The sequence below is a fragment of the Bos taurus genome, chromosome 27 (genome assembly GCF_002263795.3).
Source record: "Bos taurus isolate L1 Dominette 01449 registration number 42190680 breed Hereford chromosome 27, ARS-UCD2.0, whole genome shotgun sequence".
Classification (NCBI taxonomy): domain Eukaryota; kingdom Metazoa; phylum Chordata; class Mammalia; order Artiodactyla; family Bovidae; genus Bos; species Bos taurus.
The window spans coordinates 7,244,547-7,261,070 of record NC_037354.1 but is presented as its reverse complement, the minus strand read 5'-3'; positions in this window follow the sequence as shown (position 1 = coordinate 7,261,070).

The following is a 16,524-nucleotide window of genomic DNA, read 5'->3' as shown; positions in this document are numbered from 1 at the left end:
CAGGTTGTCTGGTATTTCCATGTCTTTCAGAATTTTCCACATTTTATTGTGATCCACATAGTCAAAAGCTTTGGCATAGTCAATAAAGCAGAAATAGATGTTTTTCTGGAACTCTCTTGCTTTCAGTGATCCAGCAGATGTTGGCAATTTGACCTCCGGTTCCTCTGCCTTTTCTAAAACCAGCTTGAATATCTGGAAGTTCTCTGTTCACGTACTGCTGAAGCCTGGCTTGGAGAATTTTGAGCATTACTTTACTGGCATGTGAGATGAGTGCAATTGTGTGTTCGTTTGAGCATTCTTTGGCATTGCCTTTCTTTGGGATTGGAATGAAAACTGAACTTTTCCAGTCCCATGGTCACTGCTGAGTTTTCCACATTTGCTGACATATTGAGTGCAGCACTTTCACAGCATCATCTTTCAGGATTTGAAATAGCTCCACTGGAATTCCATCACTTCCACTAGCTTTTTTCATAGTGATGCTTTCTAAGGCCCACTGGACTTAACATTCCAGGATGTCAGTCTCTAGGTGAGTGATCACACCATCCGTGGCCAAGAGGAGCTACCCCACACCCAAGGTCAGGGGGGCCGCCAAGAGGAGCTACTACATGCCTGAGTGCGGGGAGCCGGTGAGGCATTCCACTCGTGACAAAGGTCATGAGGAAGGAGGCTCGGCATACGCAAAGGCGGGATCGAGCCTCAGGAGTCCCCCCGGATATTCTCGAGCATTTTCCCCCAGAAAACCAGAGTCTGCCTACTTTATTGCTTTGTGCTCTCACCTCTGACTTTACTGGGGGCTGTCCCCTACCACCATCTCTCTCTCTCTGTGTCAAAGAGTTAACTTACAACTCCAATTAATAAAGTTCCTGGGCAATTAGGAGTGTTTAAATCCAAACCCCTCTGATGGCTCTCTAACTCGCCTGACAAGTTTACCCGGACTCCTGCAGCTATGCATACGATTGTTTACAGTCTCCCAGCCTCGAGAGGCATGGGAAGCTTAAGATATTCAAGTAGCTTAGAGCCTCTCAGAGAGTTAAAAACTGTCAGAATAAACTAGTAAAGGATTTCATTGATGAGTCAATGCTTGTTGCCAAGTTTTCACATCCCCTGAATTGTATCCTTGAATATGTATCAATTAATAGTGGGTATGTAGAAAAAATAAGTAGTGGCCTTGGTGTTAGTAACTTTAGACCCTTAAGGTAATAAATTCTTTCTTTGTTGTAAACCCATTACACATCCGCCCTATAGGAATGCAATTTTATCTTTGGAAGATGGTGCCAAACCTTGAAATAATTACTCTTAGAGAAAGTAAGTCTTTGTTGATAAGTCCTTGTCAAGAGTCATAAAATGTTAGTAGGCCTTCTGGCCAGAAGATGATGTAAATCACCTAAACCATTTGTATACGATACATTTGCAGGAAAGAAACCTTGGTTTTTGATAAGAACCAAAGACTGCTGACTTTGCATCCCCTATTATCCTCTATGTGTAACTTAGGGTATAAAAGCCCCTGTTAAAAATAAAGCTACGGGCCTTGCTCACCAACGCTTGGTCTCCCCATGTCATTCTTTTAACTTCCAGCTGAGTCTCCATCTGGAGCGCGGAACCCACCACGCTTACTAATCATGCCTGGGCTTCTAAGACCCACTCGAGAAGGTGTCTAGGGTGAGACACCTTCCGCTATTCGAGAGGGCGCCTGCGGCCTACGTAAGTGGTGCAAACTTCTTGTCTTGAAGTTTTATTGGTCTCCCGCGTAAACCAAGCTACTCAGCTTCTTTTCTCCACTGAAATTTCCTACTGAGCTATCCTCATTCTATTGTTCTCTATATCCCTAATTAGCATATAAATAGTCGCCGACGCCGTCTCCCCTTCGAATACCCTGGATCAGCCGGGGCTGGTCCTCGGCAGGTGGCGCCCGAACAGGGATTTCGAAGGTAAGTCCCCAACCCCATTCCCCCAGTGTTGAGTTTTCGGGACGGATAGGACCCCACTTAGGGTGCTGCAGACCCCCCTGTAGAATAGACAGGGAGAGAGGAGTGGGAAGTGTTGAAAGTGTTGAAGAGTTAGAGAGAAAAAACGATTTCTAAAAAGGCTGACAAAAAAGGCCTAATCTTTTGATAGCTAAAAGCAAAATCTTTTACTATACTTAATTTTCTGACATGGGTAATACTGAATCAAATGAAAGACAGCTCTTTATAGGAGTAATTTTACAGTTATTAGGTAAAAGAGGAATTAAAGTTAAAAAATCTGCCATTCAATCATTTCTTTCATTTGTACAAGAGCACTGTCCCTGGTTTCCAGACGAAGGCTCTGTTAACTTAGATGTCTGGGAAAAAGTAGGAAAACAGTTAAAAACTTACCATGCAGAACATGGCTCAGAAAAGGTGCCTAATGACGCCTTTTCCTTATGGAATATTATTAGAGATGTCTTAGACCCTGCCCCAGATTCAGAAAAAGTACATCTTAAAAGGGATAATGAAGAAAATGCTGTAGCTAAACCTGCCCCTAAATCTAAAAGAGTAACTTTTAAAGAGGAAAATGAAGTCGAAATCGTAGTTAAACCTGAAGAAAATGAGAAAAACGAAGACCCGCCTGACTATCGGCAACTAAGAAAAATGTTAACAGCCGTGACTACTCAGGAACAACCTAAAGATAGGGATGAGGAACAAGATCAGCCTTCCCCAAAACAAAAAGAGAATTTAGGCGAGATAACAACTAAATATCACTCTGATGGAGATTGGCATCTCTTAAACAAAGATGCCCCAAAAGGCCTAAGAGAAACTTCCCCTGTCAGACCATCCGCTCCTAGGAGCTTGAGGGAAACATCCCCGATTAGACAGTTTGTAAGATTTAGTCACCAAACAGTTAAAGGATCTCCGGAGCAGGAGAAGAGAAATACGGGACGCTCCCTTCCCCCCATGCCTCCTCCTCCGTGTGGGGGTAAAGGGCCTCCACTAGGAGTTTCCCCGAGAAGGGTTTGCTCTAGTCCCAAGGATAAATTTGATCCTCACCTTGAGGCTTCTTTTCTAGTCCCCTCTGCAGTTTAGATAGGGTAAAGAAGGTACAAAATAAATAAAAACATTCTCAAAAAAAAAAAAAAAAAAAATGGGTTTCTCTGCATCTAAGAATAGACAAATGTTTATTGGCTCTGTGAAATATGATTAAAAATGTCCTGGACCCCTGTCATGAGGCTGTTAAATAGCCTTTGAGGGAGGCTATAGCGGTAGATGGTGGTGAGTCTCCACTTTCTGCATAGATCATAATTTCTGCTATTGGAAAAAAAAAAAAAAAGGAGGGAGAAAGTGCTTTACCTCCCGAGGAAGGAGAGGGTTTACAGGACGCTGCGGCCGAGCGCCCTGGCGAGCTCCCTCCCCCTCTGCGCAAACCTTTAAAAAACTTATCCACCACTTTCTGATTTAAGGTGATCGCCACCGCCTCCGTTTGTGCCTCCCAGGACCCAGGAGTTCCCCACTTTGCCCCCAAAGCCTCTCAAAGCGTTGCCTAAGCCTGAGGAAGATAAAAAGTTTTTTGAACAGTGGAGCTTTTAAAACAGACTGCGTGCACAATATGCAGAGCATGCTTCTTAGAGAAAACCCCCTCAGGGGGGGTCTCACCCAGGCTAGGAGAAAAGCGAAACCGCAAGGGGATTTAGCAACAATATTAACCCCTGATGTGCCGCTTACTCCAATTCCAACGGGAGTGGCTGGCCCCCCGCCTTTGGACATTGTAAGATCTGTCCTGGGGCATAGCTCGCTTTCTTTTCAAAAAAAAAAAAAAAAAAATTCGGTGGTGCATGGTGTAGTAGATTCTGATTATATTGAGAAATTAAAGTCTTGGTATCACCGCCTACCAAAACTGTACAAATTAATAAAGGTCAAAGAGTAACACAGCCTTTGCTTTTACCTTATTATCAGACAAGAAAAAACTTGACTTCTCAAGTTAAGAGCCACGAAACATTTGGATCTAGTGATCTAGCCTTTTGGGTGCAGGAAATTACAGCTCCTGGCCAACACATACTACTGAAAATGAGTTGGTGGGATTAGAGAAAGTGGTATGTGAGGTGGGGATGCTATACAGGTGGTACATTTAACAATACTTTATATATTGTTATAAATACATAATATAAATATATTTGCCTAATTACAGTTTGCCTAATTAGGTATGGGTATAAATAAAATATAATAAAGGTATACCTAATTCTACTTATAGATCTATACTTAATTTGTATATAAATTAATATGTATACTATATATACATATATATATACTGTATAATTAAATGTATATTGCAGTAATATAATGTGTGTGGCTGATATTAATTGGTATGGATTGGTGTGCTGTGATGATATATGTTCTATATACTGTATAATTGTATATGTGTGACATGTATTATTGCAGTACATTGGTTTGTGTTGGTTGGTATTAGCTGTGTATGTGTTGTATTGCTGTAATATATATTAATTAATATATTAATTATAAAGATTAATTCAAGTATATTGATTTATATATATTATATGTCAATAAGTTTATACTTGTTGCCATATATAAATACATATATAAATACATTTTACATTTAGGTATGTCTGTATACCAAAATGAGATAAGGAGGTTATACATTTATTATTTAAATTTATACAGAGACCTAAACTAAACATTAGACCTAAATTAACATATCCCTAGGAAAACAGCTGGACAAATAGTAAAGTTATGTCCAAATTGTAATTACTCACTTAAACGTAAACACACAGGGGCAGACTACAATGATGAGACACTAGATGCCTGAATTACAGGCTACGACTCGGCCCCTGGTCAAGTAAAAAGACCTCCTTACTGGAGAGTGAAAAGGGCCAGATGTGTTGCTAACTTGTGGGAGAGGGTATGCTTATATATTTCTACAGAATGCAGATTCTCCGATTTGGATCTCAGAAAAATTCGTCATGTCACATTCCCCAAAGACCAGGTTCGCGGCGCGCGCACTCGCTCGCTCCCCCTCCCCCAGCCAGCTCTCGCCTCCGCGCCGCCAGCGGCGCCCCGCACCCTCCTTGCTGCACCCGGAGACCTAGAGCAAAGAAGTCTGTGCGGCGAGTGAGGGCCAGAGAGGAAAGCGCGTCCGCGCAGTGCAGTCCAGACCAGCGCGCTCCCGCCGCCGGCGACAGGAAAACGCCCTGAGCCCAAGCGGCGGCGGCTAGCCCGAGTCCGCGAACCCCGCCCCTCCGCCCGCCGTAGACGCCTCGGCCCACAACCTGCCGTTAGCGTTCTGCCTCCTGATGCTGCGGACACTGCTCCGCCGAGCCGATGCCTACAGCTGCTCCTTGTTTCATCTTGTTTAAGTCCTCAATATAATGTTTGCTCCTTTGTGGTGGTGTTGTGAACAAATGTATGCTCTCATCTTGTTTAAATCCTCAATATAATGTTTGCTCCTTTGTAATGTTACAACGTCCACCTTATCTTATGATGTAACCACTTATTGAATTATGCTCTTGCTGTATTACAACAACTGCAGGATTTAATGCGAACACGACGGTTTGTGGGCTTACTTATCTTGGGAATAGCAGCATTGATAAGTGCAATTACTTCTGTTACTGTGGCAGCAATATCATTGACTCAACAAGTACATACTGCTCAATATGTTGATTCTATGTCCAAAAATGTTTCTTTAGCATTGGCAACACAGGAAGCTATAGACAGGAAATTAGAAATGAGGGTAGATGCCCTAGAGGAAGCAGTAATACATATTGGGACTGAATTGCAGGCTTTAAAGGTGAAAATGGCATTGTCCTGTCATGCTGACTACTGGTGGATATGTGTAACACCCCTGAAAGTAAATGACACAGATTTTGAATGGGAAAAGATTAAAAACCATATTTCAGGTATTTGGAACAGCTCTGACATTAGCTTAGACTTAGGGAAACTTCACAATCAAATAGCAACCCTGGAACACTCCCGATTAGATTTTACTGCCGCTGGAACAGCAAATGATTTCTTCCATACTTTCTCTAACTACATTTCAGGAAAAAATATTCTGTCTACCTTCCTCGGCTACGCTACCTTGGCTGTTTTAATTTTATTTCTAATAATCATTCTTCCTTGTATTGTCAGGATTCTTCGGCAGAGCATTCAGAGGCTCGCGACTGAGCTACATCTGGCTGTTTTAAGAAATAAAAAAGGGGGAGATGCGGGGAGCCGGTGAGGCATTCCACTCGTGACAAAGGTCATGAGGAAGGAGGCTCGGCATACGCAAAGGCGGGATCGAGCCTCAGGAGTCCCCCCGGATATTCTCGAGCATTTTCCCCCAGAAAACCAGAGTCTGCCTACTTTATTGCTTTGTGCTCTCACCTCTGACTTTACTGGGGGCTGTCCCCTACCACCATCTCTCTCTCTCTGTGTCAAAGAGTTAACTTACAACTCCAATTAATAAAGTTCCTGGGCAATTAGGAGTGTTTAAATCCAAACCCCTCTGATGGCTCTCTAACTCGCCTGACAAGTTTACCCGGACTCCTGCAGCTATGCATACGATTGTTTACAGTCTCCCAGCCTCGAGAGGCATGGGAAGCTTAAGATATTCAAGTAGCTTAGAGCCTCTCAGAGAGTTAAAAACTGTCAGAATAAACTAGTAAAGGATTTCATTGATGAGTCAATGCTTGTTGCCAAGTTTTCACATCCCCTGAATTGTATCCTTGAATATGTATCAATTAATAGTGGGTATGTAGAAAAAATAAGTAGTGGCCTTGGTGTTAGTAACTTTAGACCCTTAAGGTAATAAATTCTTTCTTTGTTGTAAACCCATTACACATCCGCCCTATAGGAATGCAATTTTATCTTTGGAAGATGGTGCCAAACCTTGAAATAATTACTCTTAGAGAAAGTAAGTCTTTGTTGATAAGTCCTTGTCAAGAGTCATAAAATGTTAGTAGGCCTTCTGGCCAGAAGATGATGTAAATCACCTAAACCATTTGTATACGATACATTTGCAGGAAAGAAACCTTGGTTTTTGATAAGAACCAAAGACTGCTGACTTTGCATCCCCTATTATCCTCTATGTGTAACTTAGGGTATAAAAGCCCCTGTTAAAAATAAAGCTACGGGCCTTGCTCACCAACGCTTGGTCTCCCCATGTCATTCTTTTAACTTCCAGCTGAGTCTCCATCTGGAGCGCGGAACCCACCACGCTTACTAATCATGCCTGGGCTTCTAAGACCCACTCGAGAAGGTGTCTAGGGTGAGACACCTTCCGCTATTCGAGAGGGCGCCTGCGGCCTACGTAAGTGGTGCAAACTTCTTGTCTTGAAGTTTTATTGGTCTCCCGCGTAAACCAAGCTACTCAGCTTCTTTTCTCCACTGAAATTTCCTACTGAGCTATCCTCATTCTATTGTTCTCTATATCCCTAATTAGCATATAAATAGTCGCCGACGCCGTCTCCCCTTCGAATACCCTGGATCAGCCGGGGCTGGTCCTCGGCACCTGAGGTCAGGGGAGGTGGCTGAGAGGAGAAACCCACATTCAAGGAGAGGCGGCTGTGCATGCTCAGGAGGGCTGAGAGGAACTACTCCACCTTCAAGTCCGGAGGGGCGGCCCTGAGGAGATAGCCCTTGTCCAAGGTAAGGAGCAGCGGCTGCACTTTCTGGAGCAGCCATGAAGAAATACCCCACGTCAAAGGTAAGAGAAGCCAAGCAAGACGGTAGGTGTTGCGAGAGGGCATCAGAGGGCAGACACACGGAAACCACAATCACAGAAAACTAGCCAATCTGATCACATGGACCACAGCCTTGTCTAACTCAATGAAACTAAGCCATGCCCTGTGGGGCCGCCCAAGGTGGGAGGGTCATGGTAGAGAGGTCTGACAGAATGTGGTCCACTGGAGAAGCGAATGGCAAACTATGTCAGTATTCTTGCCTTGAGAACCCCATTAACAGTATGAAAAGGCAAAATGATAGGATACTGCAAGAGGAACTCCCCAGGTCAGTAGGTGCCCAATATGCTACTGGAGATCCGTGGAGAAATAACTTCAGAAAGAATGAAGGGATGGAGCCAAAGCAAAAACAATACCCAGTTGTGGATGGGACCGGTGATAGAAGCAAGGTCCGACACTGTAAAGAGCAATATTGCATAGGAACCTAGAGTGTCAGGTCCATGAATCAAGGCAAATTGGAAGTGGTCAAACAGGAGATGGCAAGTGTGAACATTGACATTCAAGGAATCAGCCAACTAAAATGGACTGGAATGGGTGAATTTAACTCAGATGATCATTATATCTACTCCTGTGGGCAGGAATCCCTGAGAAGAAATGGAATAGTCGTCATGGTCAACAAAAGAGTCCAAAATGTAGTACTTGGATGCAATCTCAAAAACCACAGAATGATCTCTGTTCATTTCCAATGCAAACCTTTCAATATCAGAGTAATCCAAGCCTATGCCCCAACCATTAAACCTGAAGAAGCTGAAGTTGAACAGTTCTATGAAGACCTTCAAGACCTTTTAAAACTAACAACCAAAAAAGATGTCCTTTTCATTATCAGGGACTGGAATGCAAAAGCAGGGAGTCAATAAACACCTGGAGTAACAGGCAAATTTGGCCTTGGAATACGGAATGAAGCAGGGCAAAGGCTGATAGAGTTTTGTCAAGAGAATGCACTGGTCATAGCAAACACTCTCTTCCGACAACACAAGAGAAGACTCTACACATGGACATCACCAGATGGTCAACATCGAAATCAGATTGATTATATTCTTTGCAGCCAAAGATGGGGATGCTCTTTATAGTCAGCAAAAACAAGACCGGGAGCTGACTGTAGCTCAGATCATGAACTCCTTCTTGCCAAATTCAGACTTAAATGGAAGAAAGTGGGGAAAACCTCTAGACCATTCAGGTATGACCTCAATCAAATCCCTGATGATTATACGCTGGAAGGGAGAAATAGATTTAAGGGACTAGATCTGATAGGCAGAGTACCTGAGGAACTATGGATGGAAGTTCGTGACACTGTACAGGAGACAGGGATCAAGACCATCTTCATGGAAAAGAAATGCAGAAAAGCAAAATGGCTGTTGGAGGAGGCCTTACAAATAGCTGTGAAAAGAAGAGAAGCCAAAAGCAAAGGAGCAAAGGAAAGATATAAGCATCTGAATGCAGAGTTCCAGAGAATAGCAAGGAGAGATAAGAAACCCTTCCTCAGCAATCAATGCAAAGAAAGAGAGGAAAACAACAGAATGGGAAAGACTAGAGATCTCTTCAAGAAAATCACCCTACAAAAAATCATGAAATGTAAACATTAAAGTATCCATACCCCATCGCCTAGACCACATTGACACCTCTTTCGTCTACTGTCCCATTTTTCCCATGGACATACACCACCAAATTTAAAACAGCCTTAATCCCAGCCGCATCCCTCTTACCTGTCAGTAAATGCTCAGAATGTCGGTGCTGGACACTTTGTGCACCTTTGAAGGTGGCTAAGGAGAGTCAGTGGGGTCATTTCCCTCTCCTGCTGCCTTTGAGTGTGCTCCCACATCACCTGACCTTGACGAGGTTGTATTAATCCAATCAAGGTTAAGTATCACATTTGATCTAACAACATCTTGCAGACACTTTCAGAAAAGAGAAATGCCTTAGAAAATTCACTCATATATGGAACACTAAATACAAAGAAAAAGAGGGAAGAAGTACAAAACATTATTAAGAGAGAGCAAACGAAACAAGAAAAAACACACATTCACAGAACAGAGCAGCAGGTGTCAGAGGGTGGCAGTAAAAGCGGCCCACAGGGCGGTAAAAGAAAAACCCAGTTTTTGGTGCTGGTCAGTTTTATGGCATGCCAAAGTTGAAATCTATTTTTATACAAATAAAACATGTACTATTGTAAGCCAAAGGTACCCTAGAAAAAGAAGTACTTAAAAATTACATTATCCATGCCTCAGTGCATCCCTTGTGACTCAGCGGGTAAAGAATCTGCCTGCAATGCAGGAGACCTGGGTTCGATCCCTGAGTTGGAAAGATTCCCTGGAGAAGGGAAAGACCACCCACTGCAGTATTCTTGCCTGGAGAATTCCAGGGACTATACAGTCCCTGGGGTCGCAAAGAGTCAGGCAGGACTGAACGACTTTCACAGTGCGTAAAGCCACATGTGTACATATTTTATCTACGTCTTGTTTCTCCAGGGGATATACTGAACACCAAATAAAAACAAACAACCAGAAATCCAGCTGGGTACCTCCCATCTATCAGTAGATGCTCAGAATGGTGGAAACTGGACTCCGTCCACTGGAGGGGATGCAGCCTCGGGGGTGGCTGAGGGTCTGTGGTGGAATTTCCATTTCTTAGCTGACTTGTTACTGCTCCAAGGTCATGTGACCTCGTTAAGACTTTCCTGACTAATCCAAGTCATATATCAGCTTTATTCCTTCCATGTCTGAAGACAGATTAGAGAAGAGAAACACCTATTGACTCTACTCATGTGTAAAGCAGGAAGAAACCAAGAAACAAAAAGAAATCAAGTGAAAAAAAAAATCAAGGAACAAAACAAATGACACAAGAACACATACACAGATACTCGGAACTGAGTGGTGGATGCAGCGGGGAATTGGCAGGCGGGAGGGCCCAAGGGTAACACAGTCATGGAGAGTAAAGGAGGGAAGTTAATGTGTTGGTGCTGAGCAGGTGCACAGCATGCAGGAGCTGAAATATATTGTTGTAAACCTAAAACTCATCTAATATTATAACAGAATACCTCAGAAAAATAGAAATGAAAATTTTAAAAAATTAAAGAATCTTCACCCTATTGTCTAAAGCCACATCACTACATATTTTGACTGCTGTTCCATTTCTCTGGGGGTGTAGCTGAACACCACATATATTTCAAAGCAACCTGAAATCCAGGTGCAGTCCTCCTGTCAGTAGAATCTCAGAAAAATGGGTGCTGGACAAACTTCACTGGATGACATGAAGCTCGCAGGAGGCCAAGGATGTGTCCATGGGGAAAGTTGTCTTTGCAAACTGACCTCCATGCTACTCCAAGGTCACATGACCTTGTTGAGCCATTTGTACCCAAGGAATGAAATGCATGGCAATAGACAGACAAGACAATTGGTTTCCCCTTACCCTTGCTCAGTTTTACCACCCGACTGTCCCCAGAATTCCTCGTGGAGATTTTGAAAGCTAATGATGGAGTTTCCCTGGTAGTTCAGTGGATAAGAATCCACCTGCCAATGCTGGAGACATGGGTTCGATCCCCGGTGTGGGGAGATCACACATGCTACAGAGCAACTAAGCCCATGTGCCACTATTGAGCCTGCGTTCTAGCGCCCGGGAGACACAACTACTGAGTCCATGCACCGTAGAGCCTGTGCCCTGCAGCAAGAGAAGCGATTGCAAGAAGCCTGCACAGGGCAACCAGAGAATGGCCCTGGCTTGCTGCAACTAGAGAAAAAGCCCTCATAGCAAAAAAGACCCCGCATAGCTAAAATTAAATAAATAAGTAAGAAAAAAGAGAAAAGTAGTGAGGTATCAGTACCATCCTTGTGTGAGTTTCTGTGAGTGGACTCGGGCCTTCTTGGGGAATTGTGCTGCTTTGGCAGGAACACACCTCATCCGAGTGGATATCCAGGAAGATATCCACTTGGTCTTGTCTTATTGCTTATTTTTTTCACGGAATTTCTTGTGCACATCAAGCCTGGGGCTTGGCCAAATGTTTCCTGACAGTTATCAAAGTCCTAGTGGTTCTCCACATGGGGTTGGCTCACGTTGAACAATGATTATGAAAGAAAAACTAGGCATTCTTACCCTCTGCTCACATCCTCTAGGGTCTTTAAGGGTTGGGAGTTGTTGCTGAAAACACCCATATTGTATTTAGAGGGAAGTTGTGCTAATTTGGAGAAGGCAATGGCACCCCACTCCAGTACTCTTGCCTGGAAAATCCCATGGACAGAGGAGCCTGGTAGGCTGCAGTCCATGGGGTCACACAGAGTCGGACACGACTGAAGTGACTTAGTAGCAGCAGCAGCAGCTGCTAAGTTACCTGAGGTCAGGCCAATGACTAAAGGCTTTGCCACAGAGATAGCACACATGTGGATCCTGTCCACAGGTGATTCCTGTCTGGACCAGGGATTGTGATGTCTGAAGGAGCCTCCATATTGATTACAGACAGTTACTTTACTGAGTGTGAACTTGGTGAGTTTAAATGCTAACGCTATGGCTGCTGTTCCTCCCACATTCCTCATGTGTGGAATGTGGAAGGAACAGCGTGTCACCTCAGGTGAGAAAGTCTACTGAGGGCCTTCCTGCTTTTCTCTCTGGTGCTGGATTCCCTCGTGTCATCTAAGGGAAAAGCTGTGACTACAGCACTTCCCACAGAGCTGACACTCATAGGGTTGCTCACCCGTGTGTGTTCTCTCATGCCTTCTCAGGTTTGCATATTGACTGAAGGTGCTCCCACACCACTGACATTTATAGGGTTTCTCTCCTGTGTGGGTCCTTTTGTGCCGAGTCAATCCAGAACTCTGACTGAAGGCCTTTCCACACACAAGACACACGTGAGGTTTCTCTCCAGTGTGGATTCTCTTGTGCTGACTAAGGCCAGAGCTTTGGCTAAAGACTCCCACACTGACAACATTCATAGTGCTTCTCTTTGGGATGGTTTCTCGTGTTTTCTAAGGTAAGAGATTTGATGAAAACTTTTCTCACACAGGTGACATTTATAGGGCTTCTCTCCTGTGTGTTTTCTCATGTTCCAGGTAGGAACTTTGAAGAGTTTCCCACACACATGACATTCAAATCGTTTCTCTCCAGTGTGGACCCGATTGTGGTTTCTCAGAAAATAGCCATTTCCACACAGACTGCATTTGTTTGGTTTCTCTCCTGTGTGAATCATCCTGTGTCATCTGAGGCTAAAGTAATTATTAAAGACTTTTTTACATAGAAGACATTCACATGATTTTCCTCTAGTGTGAATAGGACCCTGTGCATTAAGAAATGATCCTTGACTACATGATTTTCCACACTGTTTGCTGACATGTTTCGTTCTTAAGTGAATTGATGACTGTTGAGGTGAAGATCTAGAAGCTAATTCATCTCTCGAATTAGTGCATCCAGCAGGATCCCCTTGCTGGTGAGAAACCTGTTTTGGGAAAGGAGATATGAGGCTGTTACTGGTTTGCCCATGTCCAGGCAGACACTTATTCTTCTACATGTTCACCCTAGAGCATCAACCAGGAATAGTCTCCTGGTAAAATGTCTCCCGTGTTAGTTGCAAACATGTTGTGTTACTCCCCTTCAGGCACAAACATTCTCTTTTATAGTTTCCAAACCCCAGATATCAGATTAATTTTGAAAACTTCAGTGTGTTCTAAAGACTAGGAGATGAACAATGTTCGTGCTATTGACTTTTTTGCTTATATTAGTTTTAAGCTCATATTCACTTAACCAATTTCAGAATATCCAAAAATTTGCTCTGAAAGAGCTTTATCTTAACTTACACACAGGCAACTGTGCTCAATTACCAACTTATCACACTGCTGGGTCTTTCATTTGGATGACTGAGGTTCCCACCCCTGAAACTTACTACTGACATAGTAGAGGATATGTGCTTTCTGTAGATACTTTGCATGAATATCATTTCTTGTTGTTTAAGGGATCGTTCACTGCCTAAAGAATGGAAAAAATATAGATTTTAGAATGGCGTTAGGGAAATAAAATGTAGACAACCACCAAGGTCCATGTATGTTTCAAAAATTGGCACTCAGTTGGAGAAACTGTGTATAGCAAGGAAATATTCAATGTAGTATTTGAAAGAAATATTTTAAAAGTCATTATCTATTAGAAAATAAAAACAGAATTAAAATATAACAATGTAATGTGGGCAGGTGACATTGGGTCAGAAAATGGTGGAAAAAACATGAAATGGCAGGATCAGGACAAGAATCACTATGTGAAAATTTAAGTGGGATAATTCCACAAGAACCCTTTCCTTAAAGAAGAGAAAATGGCAGGAAGTAAAATGAATGGTGATGATAGGGGCGCAGAATGATGACAACACGAGGAATATGCCCCAATGTCCTCACTTCCACTTTGGAATATATCCCTGCCTTCATCAGACTTTCATCTGGTGTCTCGAAGGACTTAACACATTGGCTGAAACTGTTTTGCCCTGAAGCTCAGGCCCCTAGCGCTCACCTGGACTCTGACCTTGGAGGCCTCCTGCTGCTTCAGTCCACAGCTCTGTTCCTTGTTCCAGCTATGAAATCACATCTGATTTGCTAATTTGATAGCCTGTTTGATTAAAAAAAAAACACACGTGGATTTTGAGCGTGGGCTAATTACCCTTTGCTGTGCTCAAGTCATGGGTAAGGTAGTGAAGACAATAAAGAGATAATTAAAGGTCGGTGCAGGTAACATCTTCACCAGACAGAACAGTGAAGGTCCTTCAGCAGACCAGGAGGAAACCCAGAGCAGCAGCAAAGAACAGTGAGGCTGTCTAGGGGCTGATGCTGGTGCACCAGTTCAGAGAGAGGCCACAGAATCCTTAGTCTTTTCCAAATGGGAAAGATCAAGAGACTGTACTGTGGGCTGAATATTTCTGTCAAACAAGATCAGTAGTGATTCACCTTACAGGAAGAATAGAAATTATGTCATATACAGGACTTGGGTGTTAAGCCTTCATGAAGTGATTGGAACAAAATAATTATTTTTTTTAAAGAATTATTTTTAAAAATATTTGATCCTTTTATTTATGCATCAAAATGGCCATTGAATCCCCAGTCCTGTTCTGAACGTTGAGACTAAATACCAATAAGGATATGAAACCTGGCCAAGATAACCTTTCAGTGTGGTAATGAAAAGTGCCATGAAAAGGAATGTCTTCCTTTAAGTAATTATGAGGACTAGCAGAGAATCAGGAAGCAGCCGGAGTGGGACACAGGGAAGCTGTTCTAAATGCTTGTTCAGTGAGTAAATGAACAGAATGGACACAGGTGCAGGCACATCCCTGTTGACAGACTCACCTACAGAGACCAGGTGGGTGACAGTTTCCAGCATCACATTTCTGAACAGGTTTTTCTGGGACTTGTCTAGCAGGCTCCACTCTTCTGGGTGAAGTTGACTGCTACATCTTTAATGTCACCAAGTCCTAAAAAACTATGGATGTTCTGGTTTAGACAGAGCAGCCCTATCGCTGTCCAGAGTGGGCGGCTGAGCTGAGGAAGGATGGGGACTGGGTGCAGCTTCAGGAGGAAGCATCACTACTTACCAGGGGCTCCATCCTTGAGCTCAGTCACCGGGAGCCTTTCTCAGGATCTCACTCACAGCTGATCAAGCACTAGGCAGACCAACCTGAGGATGGAGAAGCCACGAGACCCCAGTCCTGTGCTTCCAGACCCACCTGAATTCAAGCCCCAACCTTCACCTGGGTGTAGCCTCAGCCCAGCACTTGGAAACCGGTGGTACATCCAGGGAATACTATGCAGCCTCTTCTCTCCCAGATCCCATGTGAAGAGCTAGAGCTGCGGTTGCTAACACAGAAAGTCAGAGTCTGCAAATAAGAACGTGCTAAGCATTGACTTTGTGTTCATCAGCCCGTGGCACCCAGAATCGCTCAGTGTCCTCCCGGGTTCCCACCCTCGGGGACCCTGACTCCCGCCAGAGTGGATGGTGGTTTACAGCTGTAGGTAAACACTCTGGAAGCCCCCAGATCATCTCCTGCCTTATGCGCCCACAGTGCTTCTCCAACAGCCCTGGCAGTCCTCTGGAAACACACTGCCTTCCAGCTCCCCTCAGCCCTGACATTAGTTCTGTCCCACAGGCACATGAGTATCAGTCACCTCCAGTACTTTGGCCTCCTCATGCGAAGAGTTGACTCATTGGAAAAGACTCTGATGCTGGGAGGGATTGGGGGCAGGAGGAGAAGGGGACGACAGAGGATGAGGTGGCTGGACGGTATCACTGACTCGATGGACTCGAGTCTGAGTGAACTTCGGGAGTTGGTGATGGACAGGGAGGCCTGGCGTGCTGTGATTCATAGGGTCGCAAAGAGTCGGACACGACTGAGCGACTGAACTGAACTGAAGGACCTATTTTAGATGGAGTTGAATCGAGGACTTATTCCATTTGGAGAAACCATAGCACCTATCCAGCCAGCCTCATCCTTAACATCCTCCGAACCAGAAGGTAGCTGGCATCCAGGAGTCACAGTGTTACTGTCATAGACTGTTGCAGTTCTCTAGATCAAGGATGTTCAAAAATATGGAAAAACAGGTTTGGGAAGAAATTGCTTTATTTGCCAATTTACCAATGACACCCAAAGATTCCAAAAACTTTAATATGACAGAGTTACACTAGAGGAAGGAGCAGCTGTCATTTAATTTTGCTCAGTCACTGTTCTGTGATCAAATTCCTTTAGGGTAACAAAGGTCTCCCTGGTTTTACCTGTAATATGACCTCTAACATTAGCAATCAGAAGAAGCTCCCTGTAATCTCTCTTCATGTTTATCACCCAGTTTGGGAGGAACCTCTCCATATATCCACAGTTGATCCCTTCATCACAT